The sequence below is a fragment of the Anser anser genome (genome assembly GCF_964211835.1).
Source record: "Anser anser genome assembly, chromosome: 14".
NCBI lineage: Eukaryota > Metazoa > Chordata > Aves > Anseriformes > Anatidae > Anser > Anser anser.
The window spans coordinates 17431604-17444378 of NC_139735.1; the positions used below are offsets into that span (position 1 = coordinate 17431604).

Below are 12775 nucleotides of genomic sequence, written 5' to 3' on the forward strand. Positions count from 1 at the left end.
AAATATTATTGTACCTAAGTGAACACCATGACAAGTGCTTCAGAGCATCCTTGAGGTCACTTTCTGTGAAACACTGAGACATACAATAGACAGAAAAAAGATCCCTGATAAAGTTTGAGGAAAACAGCAACGGCAAATCAAATGGATAAAGAAAAAAGCAAAACTTTCAGAATTATCTTTGCCTGCCCTCCTCCCTTTCTACCTTCATCTGTTTCTTTTATATAAACATTTGCAATTGTGTTGTATGTTCTGCGCATTATGAAAATAAATCCTTTATTTGCATTTTACCTTAATCTGGCTTGAGTAAAGGGGAAGCTTCAAAGTAACTCTCTAAAAAGAGAGTCCCAAGGGCAGACTATCTAGAAACTGGAGTACCAGGATTCTTTGACAAGTGTTTTAGCTTCCCCAGCGTATTCTCCAAAACATTAAGATTTGCCGAAGACTGACTGATTTGAAAAAAAAACACTGTAAGATCAAAAGACCAGTGACTGTAAATTACCAGGCATAATCTGTAGGACACTTAAGCACAGAACAAGGTAGCAAGGAGATGTCAGGGAGACCAGATATGGCTAGGTTTTTGGAAACCAAAAGTCCTCAAGTCCTCACCTCATTTTCAGGTCCATATAGAGACCACCACCCTTTTTTGTTGCTTGTTACATTTCCAGAGAAACCAAACACTGATGTTTTTACTAGGCAGTTTGATTCCCATTCCTCATCAGAAAGGTGCTTATTTTCAATTTATTTGCACAGTGCCTACTAGATTTGATCAGCAAAACCATTAACTTTTAGGTACATTTCTAACCATCTTGTAAAAGTATGGTAAACGTAACTGCTTGAATGAACTACACACAAAGCGGTATGCTTCCCTCTATTTGGAAGATTTTCTTTCCCACAGAGATCCTCATGAAATGAAGCCATGTTGCTTTTGTACACAGAAGTGAAAGATGTGCATTTGAATATCCAGTGTCTCAGACATGCCTACATGTTGGCATTTTCAAGATAATGCGGGACAACACATTCAGAGCAATCAAGATAATGTCATTACCGCATTTCATAAATTAGTTTCCTTACCATCACCTCCAGTTAGCACCGTATGGGCTTATGCAGGGAAAGTTAACTCCAGCCCAGCCAGACCCAGTATGACCTGTGACTGCACCATTCCGTTGTGGTCTTTGACAACTTACCACTTCTAGCAGTTTTCTACAAAAAAAAAAAACAACTAAGCCACTTCATTAAGAATGAAGATAGCTCCAGCTCACACACTAATGTGCAGGCTATATACAGATGCAGCAATGACTGGAGAAGGAAGGACAAATGAAATTCAGATTCATCAAGAGCACCAAGCTTTGTTATCCCTACCCCCATCATCCCTCTTCATTTCTTGCCTAGCTTCCACTATCCAAGACAATTTGGAATTAGCAGAGTCCCAAAACAAGCAGACAACAAAACAAACCACTTAAATAGGACAACTGAAGTTACAATGGATTTTTTTCATCTTACTCCATTTAAAATAATACCTTCAGAAGCATCCCCACAGAGAGCCAAATTAAGTAGGAGTAAACAAGAAACCTAAGTACAGAGTGTTTTGCCAAAATACACAATGCACAGCCATGTGTGCAAATGGTTTGATTATCTGTTGAATGGTACTGTTTAACTTCACTGATACTGCAGTGTACTTAGAGGAATCTGAAGTGGTAGCAGATTTAGGAGAATACAGGTTATTGGCAAAACAGCCTCACTACCATCTTCTGCAGTCTTATGTAGTTATCACACCTCTACCCCATTCCCACTTAAAGTTAGTGCTGAATGTGCTTTTACTACCATCATACCACAAAACCTAATTAAGCCACCCTCGTCATCCTGCATTACACATTCTTACCCACAGAGTGGATATCTTTCCTGGGCAACTGGCACGTACAGACAAGAAATGTAGTTAGAGAGGAAACATGGGAAGTTAACCATTAAACACGTGATACAGAGATAGAAGATGCAGCATTTTCCTGGGAGTGGAGAAGACCACCACCTTCGGGGGAATGGTTTTTGCACTGGACATCTGACAGAATACTTGACCCTACTGCCACCGAAGACCCCGTCTTTTTGGCCACAGCATACATGCTGTATGACTAACTATCAGAAATAGATTAACCAGAACTCATGTTTGAGATCAGTTTATCCAGATGTGCTTTGTTATACCATAATCTGCCTTTTTCTGAACATAGGAGCTGAAAGTTTTTGGGGGAGGTGGAAGTTGCTGATTTTGTGTTGGATTTAGTGGTGTTTTTTATAAGATTTCATTTCTCTAGAAACAAGTATCATTACATTTATTACATTTATATTTTACCAGATTAGTCCTAATCTTCTCTAATATCACAAAGCAGTAGTCAAGTAAATTATGAAAAGCATGAAGAAACTCTGGAGTATTTGCTGTCCCCTGCCCTGAAAAACACCATCCTTCATGTTTATTTTAGTTCCTGCGAACTCCTTGAGCACAGTTCATTACTAAAACAAAGCTCGCAGCTAGCAGCATTTATCTGTCTCCTCCCAAGCATGCTCTAAGGAGCATATCCCTGCCTCTTGTTGATAATACTTTGCCATTAGGCAGGAACCTTTGAAAGAAAGATAAGAACCCTCTTTCCTCTCAACTGCCCCATTTATTCAAGGAAACTAGCATATGAAGAGGAAAAATACTTGAAACAGTCTTTTGGGAAAGGAACTGAAATGTAATCAAGTTTGTACAGTTTACATTTAATAAGCAACACTTATGACCAATATCAGCATGTTGCTTTACTACCTCTGAGGGGTTTACAAGTGGCTACTTGATCACTCTGGGATTCTTTGTTCAGCTCAGATCCAGAGGAGACATTTCTGCTGCCCCCAGCCACCCCATGGACACGACAGCTTATCTTGGGCAAGTTGGGCAGACCTAGGCCTTCAGGTATCTTAAACAGCTGTAAATATGCTTCAGGTCTCTAGATCCATAACAGACCCCAAAGCAGTCTTCAGCTTCCTCCTGCCCAACCAATGAAGCTTTAAGGAGAAGAAATCTGAACAGACTGAGGAGTCACCATGTAGCATCTCCAAGGATTAGCCAGCATTTGCATGCTACATGACCAATCAAACATGCCATTCAAGTGTTTCTGCACTCTACTTTTCCCCTTTCTGAAAGCTACAGAATGAAAAAAGTTTCAGTCAAGAAGCCCCACTGACCATTGAAAATTTTGTGGACTTCTATTTTCTACAAAATTCACTTTTAAGTAACAAACCAGCCAATGGTATTGGAGAAAAATCCAAACTTACTTGGAAAAGGAGCAACTTAAAGTTTTTTTTTTTAATCTTATCACAGCATATATGAAGAAAAAAATTAAAAGTTAAACACCACCACCCCCAAAACCTTACAGCTGTGTTCAAACAACACTCCAGACTCCACTATTTTCAGATATCATCACTTGGCAAAAATGACCAAACAATAAGGCTTGACCATTATCAGGCTTCATCAGTTGGAATTTTCTCCCACTAATTTTAGCGTACTTTTGGATCATGACTGAGATTGGCCAGAATACTTCTACTTTTACCCATTACCAACAGGAGTAACATTTTAGTTACTTACACAATGTTACAGTATTACCATTGCCTACCATCAAGCTGATGAGGTGGGAGCGTGGCGAGAAGTTAATGCACATTAGATGGACAGAAATATACATAAAGCATAACAACTCATTCTTGACCTTGCCTTAAGGGTTAAATGAGACTTATACATTTTGTTTTGCCATGTTTAGTTAAATGATACCCACAGGCTCCTCTTTAGACATGAAGTCCGTATTAACAAGCTGCCAAACTGGCATGTCCTACAGAGTTACTGCCAACAACAGCATACCCGCAGATGTATGCACACACACAACTACTGGATTTGCAGGAGAAGCACAAAGCATTAGCACAACATGGTGGTGCTTTCTCCCCCAACTTATTCTTTTAGCTGTGTTCAGTTTTGGGCCCCTTGCTACAAGAAGGACATCGAGGTGCTCGAGCGAGTCCAGAGAAGGGCAACGAACCTGGTGAGGGGTCTGGAGAACAAGTCTTACAAGGAGCGGCTGAGGGAGCTGAGGTTGTTCAGCCTGGAGAAGAGGAGGCTCAGGGGAGACCTTATCGCACTCTACAGGTACCTTAAAGGAGGCTGTAGCGAGGTGGGGGTTGGTCTATTCTCCCACGTGCCTGGTGACAGGATGAGGGGGAATGGGCTAAAGTTGCGCCAGGGGAGGTTTAGGTTGGATATCAGGAAAAGCTTCTTTACTGAAAGGGTTGTTGGGCATTGGAATGGGCTGCCCAGGGAAGGGGTTGAGTCACCATCCCTGGAGGTCTTTAAGAGATGTTTAGATGTAGAGCTTAGTGATATGGTTTAGTGGAGGACTTGTTAGTGTTAGGTCAGAGGTTGGACTTTGTGATCTTGGACGTCTCTTCCAACCTCTCTTCCAACCTGGATGATTCTGTGATTCTGTGCTGGTTGGAGGAAATTCAATTCAAATTGTTTTAATTACTCTCATCCTGGAAGTCTAAACCTTCTCCTGGAGCTCTGATATAACTACCCTCATCTATTTCAGGCCTTATTGAATGTTGTGCACCAGTCATGCAACACTCTTCAAAAGTTAGTTGTTTAGGCACTGATATGTCTACCCTACAAAAACAAACGTGCAAAAGGAATGGAATGCAAATGGGTCTACATTAAGATCCCATCACCCTTTTTTATACATTTTCATAATAGGAACTGAGAACAGAAACCATTTATCCCTGTTACTACAATACAAAGCACACCTTCATATTACTGAGGTTTTCCTCAGCAGCTGGGTTCCTGCATGGGATGTGTATTTCTCCTTCAAGCACTTGTCGTATTAAATAAGCAATTGACACTTATGTTCTGGTTGAAAACAAAACTTAAATTTGGCTGAAATTTCAAAACACACAAACGAATGTTGACACTAGATGTATTGAAAAGCTGTATTCCAAGAAGCCCCACATCTCACTTGAACCGATTTCAAGTAGTGTGCAGAGTGTGTACACTTCTGGCTGTGACAGAAATACCACCACCCGCAGAAGCTTTGTTTCTCAGTATCCAGAATACAGGGGAGAACCAAATTTTCTTCAAAACAACTTGAAGGAAAGGGAAAAGTCTGTCCCATCTAAGTGGCCCTAGCCTCTTTTCCTTTCCCCAAGTACTTTTTTTCTCCCTATTATTTTTATGACCCTGTTCCAAGTTAAGCATTTTTCCAACACCATAGAGCTATTACCAGTGTAATAGCTAGCCAAGTCATGCTGCCTGTGAACATGATTCCTTTGGTAGTAGTGCCACAAAGAAGCCCAAATATCAACCAACCTCAAGGAAGACTTCATCGCACAATCTACCTCTGTATTGATTAGCTTTGCTGTAGCAGAGCTTGCCCACATCAGTCCTATCCCAAAGCATGCCCTTGCACACTCCTGCCATCAGCAGCACATCCCCACAGCATGTGGGGTCAGCAAGGAGACGGCATAAGGCCACACGAGGTGGCATCAGCCCAAGCTGGCACAGACTGCTCATCACCTGCGCAGCACTGCCATCCTGCCTAGGAGCTTTGTCCTCACCTGGCTTTAACAATGCCCCCCCAATATACTGCTTGCAGCGCTTTTGCTGTTTGAAGACTGTTGGAAGAAACTCAAAGGAGGTTCTAGAAGACATCCCTAGTACTCTTTTTTTTTTTTGAAGCAAAACATTAGTGCCCTTCATGTAGCAACCTGTCTCTCTCTTCCCTTATTTTCTCAGCTAAAAGACTACACAAGCTGTGGAAAGACTATACAAGCTACAGCCCTCCCTGTTTTCTTCAAGGTTTCCATGTTTGTTTGTTTGTTTTTTCCCCCCAGCTTTGGGACTACAGAGGCTTCCTTCCTTGGGAACATCACTAGGAAAAATCCAGGTAGGAAAACAACTGAGAAACTAACACAAATATTTTTAGAAATTCCAATATGAATATTTTTTATGGAATTGAACTCATTGCATCTTCAAAAAAGCAGAAGCTGCATTTAGAAGGTTTTTCCCCACACCAGCTGGAGTGAAATGTATTATTCAAGTACTAGTTTGTAAAATAAACTTTTACAAATGCCTGAGTCCAAGTTTTGTTACAAATATTTTTGTGTAAACCAACAGAAAATAAGCCATCATCTTTAAGGCCTAAATAGAGATGCAACAATCATAACCAGTCTCAAGCTCAGTGCCAACTTTAGAGCCAAGACAAGGTACACCTATGCAGCACGCACAGTACGCATTACATGCCTTTCTTTCCCAGCTCCCTCCAGACCAGCAGAATCACTTCTCAGTTCCCCTAAAAGATCCAATCTTCTGTGTCCTCAGGCAGTCAGACTAATCCCCTGGCCAAGAGAGTCTAAAGAATGAAGGTCAAATTAAATTAATTCAAATTATATACATGCCAGCTATTTATACTGCAGAGCTGAACAAATGGACTGTTGAACTCTCATCATCTTGCTTATTTACAATGAATCATTCATCAGAAAACAAAGTAAGCTTCATATGCAACCACCGGCCTCTCTCCAAGAGCAGAGAGCTCCTTTCAGGACCTATTTCATACTGACAGTCATATAAGGTACTTATTTTTGGTTAAGTGCCCCATTACAGGAATAGATGAGGGTATGTTTGGTGTGAAGGATCTCATGCACTAGGGCAAAAAGGCTATACTTGGCTAACATAACATTGCTACTGTCCAGACACTGAAAGCCACATCAAACATTTCAAATGCGTAAGCAGCACAGAAGAAGCTTCATCGGGGTGGTCAGCAAGACAGGAACCCATAAATCAGTCTGTGGCCACAATACGGGAACTGGTGGTTACAAAACTATTAAGGGCATTTGGAGACAAAACGGTATGCTGCCAACTCATTAGAATGACAAACGGCACCTAGATGCAGGAACATCTGTGCATGGAGCTGGACACCTGCCCTTGCAAGCAGCTACTGTTTTCCTACAGACACAACAGCCACACAGGCATCCAGGTACAGAGACTGCTGGCATCCCAGTCAGCTGTGGCCTAAGCTCAGCACAGCCAGGGGTCACTTGAACCCTTCAAGGGGTGCAGGGCACACGGGTCCTATGTGCTACAGCAGGAAATGGAAGTATTTTCTTGCGAGATGCTGGAAAGATGCAATGAAAGTCAATCCCCCCTTTCCACTAACAGTGATCAGTTGTAGTTGCATCTGGGGCTCCATCAAATCTCTGCTACCACAGAGGAAGAACTACTGCTGACAAATATGAAGCCTAGGAAGAGGGAAGCACAGCAAAGGGTGATGTCCAAGCAGTAGAACCCAGGAGAGGCCTTTGGAGTGGCTCAAGCAGAAAACCAAATAGCTGTGGCTGACAGGCTCCAAGAATGTTAAGAGGCGCAGCCAGAAAGGGCTGATAATTAACATGCTCTGAGGCAAGGACTACAAGAGGGCTCAGGAGCACAGGCCTCTGACAGGTATTGATTTCAGGGAATACATATTGCCTTTTGAACAAATGGTGAGTAATGGAGGCCATCAGAAAAAGATGCTCTTAAGTTCTTTCAATGAAATTTTTTGTAGAGAATAAATACAAGTGCAGAGACTAGAATTCCCATTCTTTAAAGGTTTTGATTTAACTAGATGGGAAAGTATCTTTATTAGGATCCACTGAAGGCTAGAAGTAGCACATGGTTAATTATACCCTTAAATGAAAGGAGTAGCTTTTTCCCCAAGCTCCTTTGACTAATCAGGAGGTTGAGGCTCCCTACTTGGTTGTTCAAACCAGATGCTCTAGATTATGCCATGCTAATACTCCATGCAATACATTATTTTTACCTCATCTAGTACCTTCAAGCAAGCAGTATTGAGAAGTGGTGGGTACATAACTATGGTCTTAGAAGCGCTTAGCAGCAAAAGAATATGAAGTCAGTTACAGTTATGCAAGTGTCATAATAGCTCCTTATTTCCCACAATCCATTCAAATCTAGAAGGACTTGGCAGTTTTCAATCCAAGTCTGTTTGGGAACTCACTTGAGGCTCCAGATGACACCAGTTCATTTAGGAATGGGGCATTACGGTAAGAGGAATGAATACAAGCCCTCTTTAGACGGCAAGAAGTCATTATGAGGAAAAAAGCCAAGGGGATCCAAGAAAACGACTGTCAGAGCACTGAACAAATTTAAGGACTGAGACTGGAATTACTGTAAAGTTACTTTCAGTAGTGACATGACCAAACTAGGCCTCAGTTGACATAAGAAGTCACAGACACTTGCCTATCTTTTAAAGTATGACCATTGAACAGGAGGTTGAAGTGAAGCCTTTATTCCTCCCACCCCTGAGAGAAATGGCAGCATTAGGCAAGAATCCTGGATGAGCTCCCTCCCCATTTCCAGAATTGCACTCTCACAAACCACCACCACCACAAACACACCTTTCAGTGCTTGGAGTTGAGCTGTTCAGTACCAAACATATTCCAAAACACATTCTTATATTTGATTTCTGAATGGAACTGAGTTGTGCTCCCTCTCACTTCTCCATCCTTATCATTTCATAGGTGTCAACACCAAAACTTGAAGATGATTTACGCAGTGACAACAGAGGGTTGGGTGGTTTTCACCAGTGACAAAAAGCATGCAGTATGACTAGGGTTTAAGGATAGGTCTTAATCTGTAACAGATACAAGAAAGCTTCATAAAGCTTTTGATGCCATCAGGGAAAAGGTGCAAATGCTGTATATAAACAAAATAAACCCCTCTCAGATTACATTCTCCTAAGATTAGCAGAGACAGATGCCCACAAATAACAGACAGCAGGTAAACAAAGCTAATCAGTAAATATAATGCCCCCATATTTGATATTTAAATGCGAAGCCTAAGCTACAATGAACTAGTGTGCTAAATTAATTTTAGCTTGCCAGGTATAACAGCTCAGTTTGTATTTCTGGTTGCTCTGTTAGAGTTGTTTACACTCAAAGTAAATTATCCAGGCCTGAGCATTTTGTTGACCTGCATCTCAGTCACCTCAGAGCATTCCTCATGAATCTCTCAAAGTCATCACAGAGCTGCATATAAACAAATATACACAGGACTAAGATGCTTGTAAATTATTTTAACTCCTTTTCTTCTTAAGAGGGTTGTTTTGTTGATAGACCAAAACTTGATTTTTTTAAACCTGACTGCTTTGGAAGTATAGTACAGTAGAAATACATGCAACAGCAAAAACTTCTGCCTCTCTAGTAAAAGCCTCAAAAAAAGGCAACCCCCCAAAGCCTATTTCCATTCAACCCACAGTCTCATTTTCTTCAGTAAATCTGCCCATCGGGCTCATGATAAAGACTAAACCTAAAATAATATTACAAATAGCTCCACTGAGCTTGCAGCAAATTATGACTTTTATAGGTACAAGGGGAAAGCAATTTTTATGGTAGCACTAAAATGACTGGTGGAAAACAGCATAAACTTGCTGCTGCTTGATAAAGAAGCTCTCTGTATTTAAGAGGTGAAGAAAGGTGTGTTCAAGTACGTGTAAGAAAAAATGGAAATGGAAACTTCTAGATTTTGTAAATATCTGGACATGCTTAAACATGCATTTCCGGAAAATGGGAACTAAAAAGTTCAAAGTCTTAGATTTTTAATGCATAGCAGCAATAGAAGATATTTCAGATCTGTAATAAAAGTAGTGGTTCAAAGGTTGTAATAAAAAGCTCAATTTTTAAACACAGGACCAAGGAGTTCAAATGTGCCCAAATCCTTTTACATAAGCAAAACTCAACATTCTTCAATTTTAAAAAATTGTACATATTCCTTAAAAACTCTAAAATATTAAGCATCCATCTCTCAGGTAAAGGTAACCAAGTCCCTGGAAATTAAGTTTTGTATCACTGCTTCTGAAAAATTCCTCTTAGCAACTAATCATCATTAAACAAAATCAGACTCCACAGAGCAGTCTAGTTCTGCAGGAGTTTACTGAAAAAGAAACCTAGGCCAACTATGAGAGCTTCCAACCCTATTGCCATTGAAAGAGGATAGATTTTCCTTCCATTCTTAGAAAGAGTACTTAACCACAAAAACAGCAACAAATATTGTTTTCCTTTATATTTAATAACATGACAGAGAGGAATTCAAAGATGAACAAAACATTTTTTGAGCACCCTTACCACAACTAGGCAAGTTTGAGAACCATTCTACGAAATTTCATGCCAGAATAATTCAAAATATTTGGTGTTGTAACATTTTTTTCTTGTTGTGTCAGGTTTGGGTTTTCATAAAAATGCAAATTTAAGTTGCATCAGAAACTAAAAAACAGTAAAATTATGATAACAGGTGTCATTACTTTTACTCTTTGAGCTATCTGTCCAACAACACACACAATTTTGCACAAATCTGATCAGCAGACCTGCAGAGGAAGTATCCTCAAAAAGGTTTTTGATGTTGAATACTGAGACTTCCATGTGAGATAAAAACCAGTCCCAATAAACAAGGATTTTCATCTTCCTTATTGCAATGAATTATCAATATCATGCCTTCTCAAACACATACGTTATCTAAAAGTAAAGTTGCCATGGGCTGTTGTGTCATATTCATTTTTTTCTCTCAATAGCTATTAATATTAGATATCAATAATAATCAGATGTATAGATGCCCTACCATTTTTGTCCCTTCGTTAATAAATGCTTGGCAACCATGAGAGCTGGCCAGTGCTGGCTACATCCATTTCTAGCCCCCCACCCACCCCCCCCCTTTTTTTTTTTTTTTTTTCAAAATAACACTTGTCAAGTACAAGCTGTGATTACTGCCTGACAGTAGTTATACTTCCTGATGGGTCTGCTTAGGGACTTGGTATATAAGCCTACCTGAATCACCGTTTACAGCAGAAGAACAAACACTACATTAGCTAATTCTTAGAGGAAAGCTTTGCATTTCAGACCACTTCAAAAATTCATCTTATCGATGTTACGTGACCATCCACACTGTGTACACAAAAACCAGTACTTCACAACTACTGTCCATCCACATCAGCAGGTATAGCTTTTTAGAATTACTTTTGAACATATTTCATATTTTGCATTCACACTGTATTACATATTAGCAGTTTGTGTGGACATTGAAAGCCTCTGAAAATTGCACAATCACTCTACATGCTTACAGAAACAAACTTAGATTCTGAGATAGCTGAATTATGTCTTTAATCTGTGCAAGAAGTGTGAAACAGATCAGTAAGCACAAGTAACAAGTCAGCATGACACAGTTACTCCAAAACAGTCTGTCAGCTAGATTCTCTATAGAGAAATTCAACACATTAGTAATTACAGTAAAAACTAACTTGAATATTGAGTTCTGGAGCTCCATTTTATTGTAAGAAGGCGTATATTAGAGATTCAGTTAGTCCTGGGGAAGCCAGTGGCTGAACAGTGATATATGAAGTTAAAACTAAACTTTATTTCTAATGGAAATCAGGTTCATCACAAAGATGTGGGATTCATAAGTGATACTATTTAGGTTACCAAGAACAACAAAAAAACATACCAAACACCCATATCTCAGTGACCATACCATCTACCAGGCTTTATACAGTTTCTTCTTCAATTTTAATGATTTAACAGTATTAGCAAGGAATTAGTGTAGCTTATTTCTTCTTAAAACATCTTTCTTATTTCTTCTAAAAACATGAACAGTTATTTAAACAATATTGATCCTGCTTAACTAAATCTACTGAAATTATATGGTCTCTATAACGTGTCAGAACTTAAAGGTGGCATAGGTTTCAGCACAGTTGCAGATGGGAGGAAAAACAACACTAAACCCTTCAGAAAGTATTAAACAAATGGACTTGGATGTTACTTATCAACGAAATACAGTACATTCACTTCAAAACTGGGAAATATCCTGGCACTTAAACAAGTGTAGTCAAAGTCATTGATTTCCAATCTCTACATTACAAGCGACAGAATAAGGGAAAATGACACAAAGAACAAGTTCACATTTTTAGAATGAAGCGCTGCTATAAAATGGTGTTTTCAACATACATATGCTAGGTAAGAATGGCAGGAGAAGATATTACAAGATAAAAATGAAGTGGCTCAATGGTCAAGTTGTAAAATCCTTACAATGTTCAGGGCTGCAAAACTGCAAAAAATTGGCTGTTCTCAAAACACAATCCAGTCAACCACTGTCATAGAGTACTGTCTAGGGATTTAATATGTGGTTCTGGCTCTTCGTTAGAGCTGCTATAATTTTTTCTACTAAGCATAAAAGTAAACTTCAATTTTTATTTTATTTTCTTTTTATTTTTAAACTTCACATTACCTACCTTCATTTCTTTGAACACAGAGTAAAGAAATTGCACCTATGGCTTACTGAAGACAGACCAGCTTGGCAGATCACACCACTTTGAGTAACTGAAGTGGAATTTGACTCAAACAGTTATCTATAGCACAGTCAAATTATTATCCATAACCCAACGTTTCAGAACTCAGTTATCACAGTGATAAGGCATTCATAAAGATGTAGATGTTTCTATCAAGGCAGAAATCCATGGATGTCAAGCTCTGCATTTGTATTTTGTGGTTTCTGACTGCCTGCTAATTAGGAGACAGACAGTTGTTCCAGCCCTAGCAGCCACTTGTTTGGATGCTTCAAGTTGCAGCAGACAGTAACTTCTAACCCTTGCTGCCTGGGGGATTATACACAAAGAAACAAACTAGGAAAAGTAAAGATGAATTAATCACTACAGGACATTTTCTTCAGCATGTCTTTTGG

At 39.6% G+C, this 12775-nt stretch overlaps 1 protein-coding gene across 6 annotated transcripts in view; it reads right to left on the reverse strand.

The window, feature by feature from the left end:
• The window catches only part of LOC310881738 (uncharacterized protein), a 796919-nt gene that overhangs the window by 296224 nt on the left and 487920 nt on the right, over nucleotides 1–12775 (reverse strand). The window lies entirely within an intron of this gene.